The sequence below is a fragment of the Lontra canadensis genome, unplaced genomic scaffold (genome assembly GCF_010015895.1).
Source record: "Lontra canadensis isolate GAN:19392208 unplaced genomic scaffold, GSC_riverotter_1.0 scaffold84, whole genome shotgun sequence".
Taxonomy (NCBI): domain Eukaryota; kingdom Metazoa; phylum Chordata; class Mammalia; order Carnivora; family Mustelidae; genus Lontra; species Lontra canadensis.
In genome coordinates this window covers 6049848-6066012 of record NW_022631078.1, presented here as the reverse complement: position 1 = coordinate 6066012, position 16165 = coordinate 6049848, and the positions used below count along the sequence as shown (strand labels likewise).

Sequence of the window (16165 nt, the reverse complement as noted above, 5' to 3'; positions counted from 1 at the left end):
GGGCTCTCTGCTCAGCAGGGAGCCTACTTCCCTTCCTCTCTCTCTCTCTGCCTGAATCTCTGCCTACTTGTGATCTCTGTCAAATAAATAAAAACAAAAATCTTAAAAAAAAAGATTTTATTTATTTGACAGAGAGAGATCACAAGTAGGCAGAGAATCAGGCAGAGAGAGAGGAAGGGAAGTAGGCTCCCTGCTGAGCAGAGAGCCCAATGCGATGCCAGGCTCCATCCCAGGACCCTGGGATCATGACCTGAGCCGAAGGCAGAGGCTTTAACCCACTGAGCCACCCAGGTGTCCCTAAAAATATATATATAGATAAATAAAAGTAGTCCCAGCTATGCAGGCAGACCAAAAAGCAGAAATACAAGAGCTGGAGAAGAAATGGTCAAAGTGACAGCAAGAAATGAGACACTATGTGATGTGAGAACTAACAGACCTCAGAAACAAATTAGAAGGAAAATATAAGACTATTTCAGAAACAAAGACTCGATGGTAAGAAATACCCAGGAGAACAGATTCCAGACAAAGTACAGGAAGAGCTACGAAGATTAAAGTGAGAAAAAGTCACAAAATTCAGCAGAAATAATCAAAGAGATCAAAGAACCAAAACAAGATGAAACAGACTGCAGAGGAGATCCAACACATGTACAACCGACCTCCCAAAGGAGAAATAAACAGATAGAATAAATTGCTAGAATTATAATTCAGGAAAACCTTCCAGAAATAGGGGAAGGCCTAATTTCACACACCCAACTGAAAGGGCACACCATGTGCTAGAGAACAGTGACCCAGAACAGTAAATCCCAAGACACAGGACAGTAAAATCACTGGGCTTTAAAGGTACAAAGGTAAATCTCTGGGGAGCTACATACAGAGCTCAAGGCACAGACAAAGGACAGAGAATCTGGCTGGCATCTGATTTCTCTGCAGCAGTACTTAAAGACAGAAGACCATGGAACAACACCTACAGGGTCCTCAGAGAAGGGAAGCTTGAGCCAAGATTAACCTAGAGCCACAGTGTTCTTTAAATATAAAGATTACAGGACACCCGGGTGGCTCAGTCGGCTAAGTGTCTGCCTTCAGCTCAGGTCTCGATCCCAGGGTGCTGGGATCGAGCCCTACATTGGGTTTGGGAAGTCTGCTTCTCCCTCTTAATCGGTCCCTCTGTCCCTCTCGTTCTCTCTCTCTCTCAAATGAATACATACAATCTTTTTAAAAAAATAAATGCATGTAAAGATTATACGCCAAGAGTTTCAAAGTATAAGGACTTAGGCAAGATTGCTCCTCTGAGGAAAACCAAAGAATCAACTTCAGCCAACCAAGCTGGTGCTTGGAAGAACTGTAGTAAGAGGACTGAATGTATTTAACTGCGGCACCCTCTCCCTCCCAAGAAAGGGAGGAATAAAGAGGACAGATAGAATGAAAATATTATCTACCCAGACAATATGGAAATGATACAACTACCCCAAACTTGGCAGGCAAGGGGGAAAGGAGGTTGAAAGTGGAATGTGCTTTGTGGTTACCTCATCTTTAATCTCGAGCAGTAAGAGCTAAAAAAATCCAACAGTAAAAGTTTAAGCACATTTAAAGTACAAAGGCGGCAACAAGAGGATAACACTGCCGATTTTACCGCATCTAATAAGACGCATTGTTATGTGCCCACTTAAAAAACTGAAAATGCTGCCCATTAAACAATGTCAGTCTGCTTTCTTATCACGCAGAATTTTGATCTTGAAAAAATGGTTTTGTCAGATTTTACAATCACCTGACCAAGGGGCGCCTGGTTGGCTCAGTTGGAAGAGCACGTGACTCTCGATCATGGGGTTTTCCCACACAGGATCATCTCCTGTACCCATCACATGTGGGCGATGTGGCATTTCTCAAAAGTGCTTCACTGTTGTGTCCAGAATGTTCTCCCTAATTGCTGACACTTCTTCAGGTTTTCGTGGCAATGACAACTGTCATGAGTGTCACCTGACCAGGAACTGCTGGGAGCGTTAGAACGGAAAGAAGATACACCTTCATCACTCAGTACAGTGTCAGTTGAAATGGTACAGTGACAAGGGCAAGGGAAACAAAAAGAGGAAACAAGTTTATTGTTCCTAGAAGAGAAACAATACTGTCTACAGAAAGAAGAAACTAAGTAGTATATAAAGGTGTAAATATAAAGGTAGCCACTATAACAAAAACACAAGCTTTCCCAGATATCAGGGGGACTTTTTTTTTTAAACACAGTGAAAGAGTAAAGAATATAGCCCTTCTACATGGATGAAGACATATCTGCATACGTACACACAATATGACATTGAAATGAGAAACCTGCGATATCAATATATGTAAACAGGCTTAACTCACTTATCTTTATGAAAAGAAAGATTTTTGATTGAGATCCCAAGCAAAAAGTCCAACTCTATCCTGTATCTGAGAGATTGAGATATACATCAGAGGGATTCTGAACAGTTGAAAGTAAAAGAAAGAGCAAAGGTAGAAAGACAAATACGAACAAAAACAAAGCTGAGGCCATGATCTTGAAACGAGACTGAGAATTCAAGCCAACCATCACTAAATGAGCCCAAGAAGGGCCATATAGAATGTAAAAGTATAATTTACAATGTACCAAGTAACACTGCAGTGATTTCCAGGAATTAGAAAGTACAAAATGCTAGGATAAATAGATTGAAACACACTAATAAGAGATTTTAATCCCCTTCTCTTAGCCCAAGAAATAAGTAGATCAAATATAAATAAGAATTCAGAAGATGTAGATAAAATAATGAGTAAGTTTCTATACTACATCAAACTCTATCCTAGACTTTCTTTTTAAGAGCAATGAAGCATTCATAAAAATCGAAAACAAAATTGATAAACCTTTAGCTAGATTCATCAAGAAAAAAAGAGAAAGGACTCAAATAAATAAAATCAGAAATGAAGGAGGAGAAATAATTGATTGACACTCCCGAAATACAAAGGATTTTATGAGAATGCTATGGAAAATTATACACCAACAAATCGGACAACCTAGAAAAAGTGGACACATTCCTAGAAACATACAACCTTCCAAAACTGAATCAGGAAAAATAGAAAAATTGCAAAGACTGATTACTAGTAATGAAACTGAATTAGTAAGCAAAAAGCCCCCCCAAAACAAAACTCCAGGACCAGATAGCTTCACAGGCAAACTCTACCAAATATTTAAAGAAGAGTAAATACCTATATTTCTTCTTCTTCTTCTTTTTTTAAGATTTAAAAAAATTTATTTACTTGAAAGAGAGAGTGTGAGCACAGAGGGAGAGAGAGAAGCAGACCCCTGCTGAGCAGGGAGCCTGATGCAGGGCTCCATCCCAGGACTCCAGGATCATGACCAGAGCCGAAGGTAGACGCCTAACTGACTGAGCCACCTAGGCAACCCAATACCTATCCTTCTAAAACTGTTCCAAAAAATAGAAGAAGGAAAGCTTCCAAATTCATTTTATGAGGCCATTACCCTGATACCAAAACCAGATAAAGACACCACAACATGTGTGTGATGAACATAGATGCAATAATTCTCAGCAAAATATTAGCAAACTAAATCCAACAACATATTTTTAAGAATCAATGTGGGGGGTGGGGTGAGGAAAAAAGTAATTCACCACCATCAAGTGGGATTTATTCCCCGGATGCAAGGGTGGCTCAATATTCACAAATCAATCAACATGATATATTAACAAGAGAAAGGATAAAAACCATATGATCATCTCAATAGATGTAGAAAAAGCATTTGACAAAGTACAACATCCATTCGTGATAAAAACTGTCAACAAAACAGATTTAGAGGGAATATACCTCAACATAATAAAATCCATTATGAAAAACCCACAGCTGACATCACACTCAATAGGGAAGAAATGACAGCTTTTCTTCTACAATCAGGAACAAGATAAGGACGTCACTCTCACCACTTTCGTTCAACACAGCACTGGAAGTCCTAGCCACAGCAATCAGACGAGGAAAAGAAAAGGCATCTGCATAGGTAAGAAATGAAGCAAAACTCTATTTGCAGATGAAATGATACTATATATAGAAAACCCTAAAGACTCCACCAAAAAATGACTCTAACTAATAAATCAATTCAGTAAAGTCACAGGATATACAGAAATTAATATACAGAAATCTGTTGTGTTTCTACACACTAATAATGTAGTAGCAGAAAGAGAAATTAAAACGATCTTGTTAACGACTACACCAAAAGGAATAAAATACCTAGGAGTAAACTTAACCAAGGAGGTGAAAGACTGGTACTCTGGAGACTATAAAATATTGATTAAAAAAATGAAAGAGGACACACACAAATGGAAGGAGAGTCCATGTTCATGGATTGGAAGAACCAATACTGTTACAATGTCCACACTACTCAAAGCAACTTACAGATTTAATGCAATTCTTATCAAAATACCAGTAGCATTTTTCACAGAAGTAGAACAGATATTACTAAAATGTGTATGGAACCACCAAGACCCTGAACACCCAAAGCAATCTTGGGAAAGAAGAACAAAGATGGCGGGATCACAATCCCAGATTTCAAGAAATACAACAAAGCTGTTGTCATCAAAATAGTATGGAAACTGGTGCAAAAACAGGCACATAAATCAGTGAAACAGAGCAGTCCAGAAACAAACCCATGCTTTCATGGTCAATTAATCTCCAACAAAGGAGGCAAGAATATGCAATGGGGAAAAGTCTGTCTCTTCAGGAAATCATGTTGGGAAACCTGGCCAGCTAAAAGCAAAAGAATGAAACTGGACCACTTTCTTACACCATCCACAAAAATAAACTCAAAGGGATTAAAGACTGAGCTGTGAGACATGGAACCATAAAATTTCTAGAAAAGAGAACAGACAGTCCTTTCTTTGACCTCAGCTGTAGAAACCTATTTCTCGATTATGTCTTCTCCCACAAAGGAAACAAAAGCAAAAATACCTATGTGATTCTGGAATTTGACAGGTTGATCCTGAAGTTCATGTGCCAATATAAACAAGCAAAGACGTCTAGGAAAACTCTGACAGGGAAGGAAAAATGAGGAAGGACTGGAAGTTCTTTAGATATTAAAACATGCTGTGAAGTTTCCATACTTGAAGCAAGGCAGTCTTTAGAAAACACAAAAACCAGAAAACAAAAACAATGCACTCTTAGCATCTGAACAAACAGGGCAAAGAAACAAAAGCTATCACAACCATGGTCAAGTCCCCGGATGTCCAACCACGGCAGGATTTCCAGTTAGTAAAGTAAACTAGGTCTTCTAAGGTGTTGGGAAACGGGAGTAGAGGTTGTGTTCACATCTCAGAACACGCTCCAGGATCAAGTCCAAATGTAAAATAACAGACCCCATAAACATTCAGAACCAAAACAACATGGGCAAATTCTTTTATAACCTCAGAGTTGGGAAAGTTTTGTTAATTACGTACGAAATCCATCCAGAAGCCATAAAAGAAAAGATGAATACATATGACTCCTTGAAAAACCCCAATTGCTCCATGTCATCCCCCAAATTCCCATCAGTGGAGTCAAAATGGAAGTGACAAGTTGGGGTAAGTTTTGTGCCCCTCAGATCCCAAAGTCCTATCTTTCCGAACCTCTAAAGAGCTCCCAGGAATCAAGGAGAAGACAACCAGGGACACAAAAGAAAAGGGGCCAAAGTCCGTACATACACATGTAAAACATGCCCCTTAATATGTAAGCAAGAGTGAGGATCTTTCTTAAGTAAGAGAAAGGCAAATCAAAACACTTGGTACAGCATCTCTCACCTGTCAGATGGGCAAAATCCAAAACTTGGACAACACATTCTTCTGGCCAAGCTGTGAGGGGACAGGCACCTCGCCCAAGGCTCGTAGGCTTGCCAAATGGTACGAACTCCAGAGGCCGAGGACAAGTAAACATCATCTCTCAAAATTACACAAATGCTTAGCCTCTCTCCGTGTAACAGTGTGAATTTATCTGTAGATAAGCGCATTCCCAGAGGTCAGAGATTTTCAATCGCCAATGGCTGAAAACAACCCAAGGTCTTTTTTGAAGGGACTGATTAAATACACAAGTGTACACTGATTCGATGTAAATGTCGGCTTCCAGAGGGCAGGGAGGAAGGCTGTTTTTACTTATTGTTGCATTTACTTTGGCCAGTACAGGCCCTCGGACATAGTAGGGGCCCAAAGTATAATTTCTGAACAAATAGTCAATGATCCCTAAACTGCCCACAAAGCCAGGATCAGACAGGGTAACTAACCTCGGTGAATGCCATTTGCAAACGGTGCGGATGCCTGTTCGAAAGTGTAACTGAGGGGCGCCTGGGTGGCTCAGTGGGTTAAAGCCTCTGCCTTCGGCTCAGGTCATGATCCCAGGGTCCTGGGATCGAGCCCCACATCGGGCTCTCTGCTCTGCGGGGAGACTGCTTCCTCCTCTCTCTCTGCCTGCTTCTCTGCCTACTTGTGATCTCTGTCTGTCAAATAAATAAATAAAATCTTTAAAAAAAAAAAAAGAAAGAAAGTGTAACTGACATGTCCTGCCTCACCATCTGAGGGTACAAAATAAGGTCACATACTTTTTTTTTTAAGATTTTATTTATTTATTTGGCAGACAGTGATGACAAGTAGGCAGAGAGGCAGGCAGAGAGAGAAGCAAGCAGGTTCCCGCTGAGCAGGAGAGCCAGATTCAGGCTTGATCCCAGGACCCTGGGATCATGACCTGAGCCTGAGCCGAAGGCAGAGGCTTTAACCCACTGAGCCACTCAGGAGCCCCTGAATTTTCATATTTAAATACCTGAGTCTTTCCTGGTCTCAAGAGAGGAAAGGTGACTTTTACAAAGGGGCAAGGCTAGTAAGCACAGGAGATAGGATTTGCACCCAGGATTATCAGGCGCTGACCTCTCCTCTTTCCCGGAGGCCATCCGTCCCTCCAGGGTTACTCCAGCTCTGCACTGGAGGGCGGACTGGGGATCAGGCTGCCTGGGGTTGGCTTCTCAGGAGCAGGGTGAAGTCATCCCCCACCCACCCCCCCCAGCTCTGTGCTCAGTCCTGGCAGCATAACCCACCATGAATCCTGACTCCCTCACATTTGCGTCTTGGCACGTGCACACACACACGCTTTACTGGGACGTCTGCAGGGCCAGGATGGTTGGGAATGGATGAGCTTTCTGTGCTGGTCATCTTCTATGCCCAGCGGTCACAGAGGCACAAGGAGCAGGGGAAAACTCTTCATCAGATAAGATCATGCCTGGCAAATGAAATGCCCACGGAAAAGGCATTTGTAAATTCCAGCCCGAGTTAAGAGTCCTGAGCTCACTGTTTGGAAGAAAGCTCCCGGGTTGCTTCACTTTTTCCTTTTTTTTACTGTATGAAAGATTACAAATAATTGGCAGCAAAAGAAGAGCGTCAACCCTGCCCGCACAGCACACGCACAGACACACTGACCGCACTGGGTCTGCTTAGTCTTAACCGCCTTCGCTAACGGTGTATTGCCTGAGCAAGGGACTGCTTTCTATCTTGTACACAGTTGCTCTGTGATCTTGGGAGTCTGACCACTCTCTTGCCAGTTCTGAGCCTCAACTTCTTCATCTGTAAAATAAATTGCTGGGAAAGACAATCTCCAAGGACACTTCTAGAAAGACCTTCCAAAGCTGGTGTCTCCGGTACCAGTTCTGTTCATTCCAGCAGAAGTGGCCCTCACTGACCTCTCTAAGCAGTGTATTTCAGGGTCACCTGCCCCTTGGTGCCAGGCCAAGAGCACAGGCAGATAACAAGACCAAAAGGATGACAATTCACAGATAAGAGAGTTCGGGCTCAACCTGATTACAAAAGTCTTCTTGGAAAGAAACCCATCAAGCCCCTGGCATCACACACAGTCCCCTAATCCTTCATCCAACAAATGCCTGAACACCTATTATGGGCCATGCCCCACTCCACCATCTGGAAACAGACAGCAGTGAACAAAGCCAATTGTCTTTTACTTCCTGGAGCTGAAATTCCAGTGGGAGAAAATTAACAAGTAAAGAAATACATCAGGTGGATGACATGTGCTATGTGGAAAAATGCAGCAGGGAGCGTGGACTGGGAGGCCTACCCTTCGCACAGACGGGTGAAGATGGCCTCTCCGAAAAGCTGAAAAGCTGACATTTGTGCCAAGAGCTGGGAAGGAGGTGAGGGGACGAGCCTTAGGGCTATCTGGGGGAAGTGTGTCCCAGGAGGGAAATTGGTGAGTGCAAAGGCCCTGGGGCATGTGTGCCTAAGGTGTTGGAATAGCAGAGTTAAGTAAAATGGGAGGGAGAAGGCACCAGGAGAGCAAGTCACAGAGATAACGAGACCAGGTCATAGTGGGCTTGAGGGCCACTGGAAGAATTTGTCTCTCTGATTGGGAGGGCTGCCCTTGGGAGCTTCTGAGGAGGAAAGGGCTATAGTGTGCCATATGTCTTAAACAGTTCTTCGGGATCTGGCTGTTTTTTGAGACTAAACCACAGAGAATGTGTGGCAACAAGAAAGCAGTTATGAGGTTCTTGCAACAGTCCAGAGGAAGAGGGGGTGGAGGAGAAATTCTTCCCCTGGTAAACAGGGGGAAAGCCCCTCTCGGAACACTTTTCTGACACGTCTCTCCTTCCCACGTCAGCCCCATGACCACAGCCCAGCTCAGGACTCTGTCCTCTGCTTCGGGACCCACCACCCCAGCCTCTTCCCTGGCTTCCTGCCTCTGCTCCAAGCAGGTCTCCAGTCCTCGCGGGCACTTCCCCTGCAGCCCCTGCACCGCCCCCCCCGCCAGGCCCACCACCTCCAAACCAGTCAGGCTGACCTCTGCCAGATTGCTCAAGCCATCGGCCTCTGGGAATTCCAGATTTCTGCAATATGCTCTTTCCTTTCCCTTAAAACATCCCTCCATCCTCCCTGGCCCTGCAACCTCTCAACCATTATACATTGGAAGAGCTGCCGCTTGCCAAGAAGGCACCACATGTCAGGCATCCTGCCAAGCACTGATCACTCTCTTACGTCATCATGCCTACCAGTATGGCCCCCTTTCACATGCTGGAAAATGAAGGTACAGAGAGGAGAGGCAAACTTCCCACCGCAGAAGGGCTAATAAGCCTGGGAGGCAGGATTTGCACCTAGGGATGTCTGCTCTGAGTCCTCTGACGGTCCTTCCTCCCTGAATCTCTCCTGACCTAGGTGAGTGGAGCACACCACCTCCAGGAAGCTGCCTGGATTTCAGCACACCTCCCACTGTGGGCCGTGGCCTGGGTCCCCACTGCACGTACTGGCACTCATGGCTACCTTCCAAACAAGTGGGCATGTGAGCAGCCCTGAACCCCAAATCCCAGGCCTAGTCCACAGCCTGGACCACGGGCAGACCCTCAGGGCCCTGGGTGAGTCCCACCAGGAACGGCCAGGGTGCATTTGGCCGTGGAGGATACTGGGAGCTGAGAAACGTAGGCACTGAGCCACACATCGCCCACTCTCCTGAGGCTGTAAATGACAGTAACCGAGGGAAGGCACCATCAATGTGTGAGGACCGAGGTATGAAGGAAAACCATGCTGATACTCCAGGTGCCCCTGAACATGATGCTAAAAATGTGAAAGGAAAATCAACTCCATGGGTTTCCACCAGGCTCTAGGAATTCCACATTTCTGTAGCACATGCTTCCCATTTCCCAAGACATCCCCCCATCCCGTCTCAGCAGCCTCCTAACCAGAACAGGTACGAGGAGCTGCCATTTGCTACTGGGTCCACCAAAATCCTGTTCCCGGCTGCATGGGGGGCAGGTGATGACAGTTGTGGCTTCATGCCTTCGCGTACTGTCCCCATCTGGCCTGTACGTCCAGTCAATACCCCGTAGTCAATACCCCTGCTTTACCCCACCCTGAAGACGGTGTAAGGCCACTTAAGACCCAAGGCAAAAGCACGTGACAAAGATTCTTCTCCATCCCTTCTCCATGCTTCCATGTGGCGGGGGACCGGGCACTTGGCACTGTCACAGACACGGAGCTGAGTCTACCCAGAGCCATGTGCACACAGAGGGAGGTCCTATCGGACGTACTCTTCTACACCTTGCTTTATTTTTCATTTAAAAACATTCAGGGCCCCTCTGTTTTAAAACTAGATAGAGGTACAACTGTACACATTTCCTAAAACTCATCAGGCTGTGTACTTGCGGTGAAGCATAGACTGTACGGGGATAAGCCTGCTTGGAAGTGTACGCTACGCCCCCATGTCAGGTCCACAAACACAGCTCTGTACCCCAATCTTGCAGGGGTACAGAGTATCTCCCATGGCGGATCCATCCTTCACTTTGCCTATTTCCTGTCCTGACTCCTAGAAACGTGGTTTCCATCTCTCTGCTTTTATGGACAACACGGTGGTGAGTATCTCCGCACTCAGTCTTTGAGCACATCCTTAATTACTTCTCTAGGACTGGTACCTAGAAATGAGCCTCCTGGGTCACAGGAAACATCATTTAAAGCTGTATATACAGATCACTATCTTGTCTCCAGAAAGGTTTTGAAAACTCCACGATCTCTGGGCACCTGGGTGGCTCAGTGGGTTAAGCATGCGACTTTGGCTCAGGTCAAGGTCTCAGGGTCCTGGGATCGAGCCCCCATTTCTCCCTTTCCCTCTGCTCCTCCCCCTACCTCATGCACACACACACACACACACACACACACACACTCACACACATACACTCTTTCTCTAATAAGTAAGCTTAAAAAAAAATTAAAAGTCCATATTCTCTCCAGTGTCAGGACTCACTCACCTTCCCGTGGGGAGTGGGGAGCTGCCTGAGCTGACATTTCTGGAAGGCTCCCTCCCCATCAGGCCTGGAGCTCCATGGTTAATAGTAACAACAGTATACATTTCCTGAGGGCTTACTGTGTGCAAACACTGGTCAGAGCGGTTTTCCTGGAGTGACTCATTTAATGCTCCCGACAGCCCTGTGAGGCAGGTGCTCATGTTATCAACTACGGTTTAAGAGTTGGGGGAACCAAGGCACAGCTGGGATTCCAACGCCCCTTGCCAGGAGGAAGGAGTCTGCCTATGGCCCAGCCAAGTTCACCTGGGACTGCTCTGGTGCTGGAAGCTCAAACTCACCACCATAAAGGAAAAGCGTTTAACCCCGAGCCTCAGTTTCCTCATCTGTAAAATGGGTCGAATAGCACAGGATGGCAGAGCATTGTTTTTTTTGTTGTTGTTGTTGTTTTTTATTTTTATTTTTTCTAAGATTTTTATTTATTTATTTGACAGATCACAAGTAGGCAGAGAGGCAGGCAGAGAGAGAGAGAGAGGAGGAAGCAGGCTCCCCACTGAGCAGAGAGACCGATGCAGGGCTCGATCCCAGGACCCTGGGATCATGACCTGAGCTGAAGGCAGAGGCTTTAACCCACTGAGCCACCCAGGTGCCCCTGTTGTTGTTTTTTAAGATTTTATTTATTTATTTTGAGAGAGGGCACAAGGGGGGAAAGGCAGGCAGAGGGAGAGGGAGAAGCAGACTAGACGGAGGGATCATGACCTGAGATGAGGGAAGGCAGACACTAAATGGACTGTGCCACCTCAGAGCCCCTGCAGAGAGGATTAAATAACAAAGTGTCTGGCACCTGGTAAGGGCTCAATCCACGGCTGGCTGACCCCCCACCTCAGGAGGCTGCTCTGGAGACCCTGTAGGAAGGTACAAATGAAGACCTCAGACCACCGGATAATGGGCAGGGGCAGGGACCTTTCTTGGCTCTGTATCTTCATCTGGGATGAGGGATTCTGCTCTTTCAAATCAAGTCTGCTGGGGGAACGTGAAGACCACTTCTCCTGCTTCACTCTCAGGTTCCCCGTTGGCCAAGTCAGACTTCACAGGTCTGACTTCCAGAATGTGCAGTGTGTTCCCACCAGAGAGTGTGGGCACAGGGCACGGTGGGTAGGCACCAGGCAGAAGGAAAGGGCTCTTCCCGTCCTGTGGCCAACTCGGCTTCCACTAGAAGCTTCTGGAGCCACTGAAGTCTGTCCAGAGGGAAAACAAACAGAGACAGACGGGAGAGGAAGGGACTCTCACTCACTAAGATGGGCGCAGTTTCCTGATATCTACTAGAAACGGACGTGCCAAGAGGAGAGCGATTCTCAGGGGCACACGGTTAATGCCTGGAGAGCCAACTCTGGATGCATCCTGGCTACTCTGCAGCTGACTGAAAGTGCCGAACAAGGCACTTTCCCTTTCTGGTGAGTCTGCCCATTGGGGAGGGGTGGGGGGAGGTGGTAACACCTGCTACCTCCCAGGGAAGCAGGGAGGACCCCAGGGGATGAGGCTGGCAAACAGCACTGGGATCTGGGAGCCTGAGGACCAGAACCTTTTCTCTCCACTGAACTTTTCCACCTCCCTCTACATGAAGATCAAAGCCAATTCATAAGGTGTCAGCCTGGCCATTTTCCCTTTTGCTTAGAAGTTCCCTCGACCAATGCCGGACACCCCCAGCTCCTGCATCTTCTGGGACCTCAATCCAGGAGACGAGCCTCTCCACCGGGACTCAGCCACGCCGACTTCTGGCTTCTTCCCATCAGCTCATAAATGCAGCCAAGTCTCCTTGATCGAAAAGCACCCACACAGATGAAGTAAAGTAGAAATAAAAAATGTGCTCTTCCAAAACACACACCAGCAGCCGGAGCAAAAAAAAAAAAAAAAAAAAAAAGCCAAATGATAATCTAGGAGGTCTTTGCCACCAAGAGACCAGACAAAGGGCAATTACCTCGCTGATGAGCTCAAACCAATGAATCAGAAACTCAGATATTGTCATTTCACAAGGTGCGTATATGTCAGATCACACTGTCCACCTTCAGCCTACCTGGTGCTGCTTGTCAGTTATAGCTCCATGAAAAGGGGTGGGGAGGGGTGGGTGGAGCCACACAAAGATCCTAGACGCTCTTACTCTTTCACTCGGTAATTTCATTTCTAGCAAATAACAAGAAATGCACGCTCACAGCCTGAGGAAGCGTGAAATGGTACAGGCCCTCTGGAGAGCCAGCTGACTCCAGGTAGGGCCCTTCTAGAGGCTCAAATGCAGGGACGACTAGGGGATGCTCTTTCCAGGAAAAATCGGGCAATGGACACGTGCACAAGTTCAATGTAACATTATCCCAAAGCGCCTAAATTTCAAACGCGATCCATTAACTAACACAATGTAACCCAAGTAAACAGTGAAAAAAGGTTTGAGAGAGGCAAGGAATTTGAAAAAATTTCTACAGACAAGATATATTCAAATATGTTAAAAAGTATTTTTATAAAAGTTTGGCAAACATGGTGAATTTCACAACAGGATTCTCCAGGGGTGCAAACAGGGTATCTTCCCCTTACTTCCTACAGGTAATTTATTCAAGTTCCATTTAGGGAGCACTAACTATGCACTGGGCTGGGCACTGGGGTTTCAGGTACGGTTCCTTTCATCCAGAAGTTTCCAGTTTGGAGAGGAGTGGAACAATGAAAACATAGGGCATTTAGCAGGACTTGTGAGCTCACCTAGGAGGTCCAACGGGTGGGAGGAAGTGCATTCCGGAGGGAAAGCGGTGCGGGTGCAGAGCTCGGTGACTAGGTGGCTGGTGGAGCCCTACACTCCACCTGCCTGGAGGGAGAGCCGGGAGGGGCAGCAGCCGGTGGGGAGGGCGGAGGTGGGGGAGGAAAGAGCTGTTTCCACATTTCAAGTTCCCTTTCTCCTGTGCCAGTCCTGCCCCAAATGTCCCCGGCAGCCCCCTCCTTACTCTGCCTCCTATCCCAGTTGGGACCTTTAACCTAGACAGCTAGAAGGGCTTCCATCGGTATAAGGAAAGGAGACATATTTCAGAATTTCTATTTGGGAGTCCGTCCTCTAATACCGTGCTGTCCTAGCAGACAGGTGCCCCAGGCACTAGGAACAAGTTTGGGAGGAAGAGGAACAGGATTCCATCTTGCCTCTCCCTTTCTTTTGTATTTGGGCTGCCTGGGGAGTCCCGCCTAGGGGATCTCTGAGTAGGAACACCCAGAGAAGACCTAGGTATGGAGGGTACAGTCCTGGCCAGCCTGGGTCCTGCTTCTGCCAACCCCCGCCAGCGAGGAGCAGGCAATCACTCAGCATCTCAGGGGCACGGGAGGCGGAAAGGGTGTCCTCCTGAGGGAAGGGTGGATGCGGGGGTGGGGGGGTGGCTTTTAACCCTCTCAGAGCCAGAGGCTCAGCTGAGTCTGTCCAGGTGGTGGAACTTCCATTGCAGGGTGTCAGATGAGGAAACGGAGGCAAGCTCCCCCGCCCCCCAGCAGCGAAGGGCAGTGGACGCAGAGACTCCTGCGGGAGCCTCTCCCAAGCCGTCCCCACTCCCACTCCGGGCTTCCCATCTGGACCAGAGGGAGGGAGCGAAGCGAGCCGGAAGGAGGGGTAGTTGGCGGGTCGGGATCCCAGAGAAGGGGTGCTCCGACCCGGGCCCTTCCCTCCACCTGCAGGGCCCTGCCCCCGCCCCGGCACTTCCGAAGCCTCGGCATCCCCTCCTGGCCCGGGGCCGACGCCTCCCGCCCCCCTCCAGCCGGCCGCTCCCCGGCGCTCTCCCAGCCGCACCCCCTCCGGGGCCAGGCCTCCCGAGACGATTCCGCGCCCCGGAGCGCGCCGCGCGCCTCCGCACCCGGCTTGGCCCGGGCCCTCCCGCCCCCGCGGCCCCTCTCCGCCCACGCGGGACCCGGGCCCGGGCGGGGCCGCTCCTCCCCTCGCGGGCCGGGCTCCGGGTCCGGCCGCCGCGCTCAACTTCGGGGCGCAGTTGGCCGGGGACCGCCGCGCCCAGTCGGCGCGCACGCAGATGTCCCTCCGGAACAGGTGGCCCGGGCGGCGGCCGAGCCCTCCACGCCGCCTTCGCAGCCCACTCTCGCCCCCGCCTTCTCGCGGCGCCCCTTCCCACCCGCGCCCCGGGCGTCCCCAGGGCCGCACCCCGGAGCCCCCGCCCGCCGGCCCCTGCGCGCGGTCCTCGGTACCTCCGGCTCCCGCGGCGGCGGCGGCGGACGAGCGGGCCTCGCGGGCCGGCGGGCGGCGCGCCGGCGGGAGGAGGCAGTGCCCGGAGTCCGGCGGCGAGAGCGCCGCCCCTCCGGCCCGGGCGTGGTCAGCGCCGCCCCGCCCGCCCGCCCCGCTGGGTCCCCGCGGCTCCCCGCGCCGGGGCTGGACCACCGTCCACAGGTACGGAGCGCTCCCCGGGCCTCCCTGTCGCCGACTGTGCGGGCTTAAAGTCGGATTTCCCCATTTAACAGATGAGAAAACTGAGGCTCGGCCGCTTAAGTCACTTGAAGGTCATGTGGCTGAGAAGGGGCAGTTGTCAGTGTTGGGACCCGGGCCTGATGTCACCGCCTAGAATATATTCATGAACGTCCCCATCCCACGCCCCAACTGTGACTGGTGCTAAACGCTTGGCCCGCATGCCTGTGTTTTACTGAATTTCACTGATGTGCTTGAACCGCCACAACTTCCGAGGGTCCTTGCTGCTGCTGCTGCGTCCTGGCCCCGCCCACTCTCCTCCGGGTCCCCTGGGGGCTGGCTGTGTTGTCCTCCCTCCTCCGGGCTCCCCCAACCCCTCAGCCAATCCCTGGCGCCCAGGCCACCTTGGAGGACATGGAAACTCTCCATCCCAGTCCTGGAACAGTCTGGCACTTAGTAGGCGCGTGTGACTGAAGGCATCTAGAAGATCCGCGTGGGCTCCCATCACCCATCCGCAGCTTCCGGGCCTGTACTTGGGTCCTCAGCTCTGCCCACGTTCCTAGGTGCACGTGGAGCCTGGTCCTTGTCTCGCTGGTTTCTCCAGCAGCACCTGTCCCTGCTGCCCCCTTCCTGTCCTCTGAAGCACCTTCCTCTTTTGGCTTCTCAGACGTCACACATGACCACTTCTCCTCTGTGGCTGCCCCCATCCTCCTTTGCTGACCCCCTTCTCCCCCCGGCCTCTAGAAGTTTCCACGGGCTGTGCTCAGCTCTTGATCTTCTGCTCCTTTCCCCACTCTTTACCTTGATGCTGCCACCCAGACCCGCGGCTTTGGAGGCATCTCTCTGCCAATGACGCCCCAATGTGGCCTGCAGCCCAGACCTCTCCCTGAAGGCACGTTTCCAAACCGTGCTCCCTTCCAGGGCTCCAGCCCGCAGCCTGATCTCTCCCCACGCTGTCCTGGATCTCCCTCTCCTGC

At 49.2% G+C, this 16165-nt stretch overlaps 1 protein-coding gene across 1 annotated transcript in view; it reads right to left on the bottom strand.

The window, feature by feature from the left end:
* Positions 1–15017, bottom strand: part of A4GALT (alpha 1,4-galactosyltransferase (P blood group)) — a 28035-nt gene extending 13018 nt beyond the window's left edge. The window contains exon 1 of the mRNA XM_032882843.1: positions 14975–15017. The gene's annotated coding sequence lies outside the window, so the exon portion shown is untranslated. The remainder of the gene's footprint in view (positions 1–14974) is intronic.
* Positions 15018–16165: the final 1148 nt, after the last annotated feature.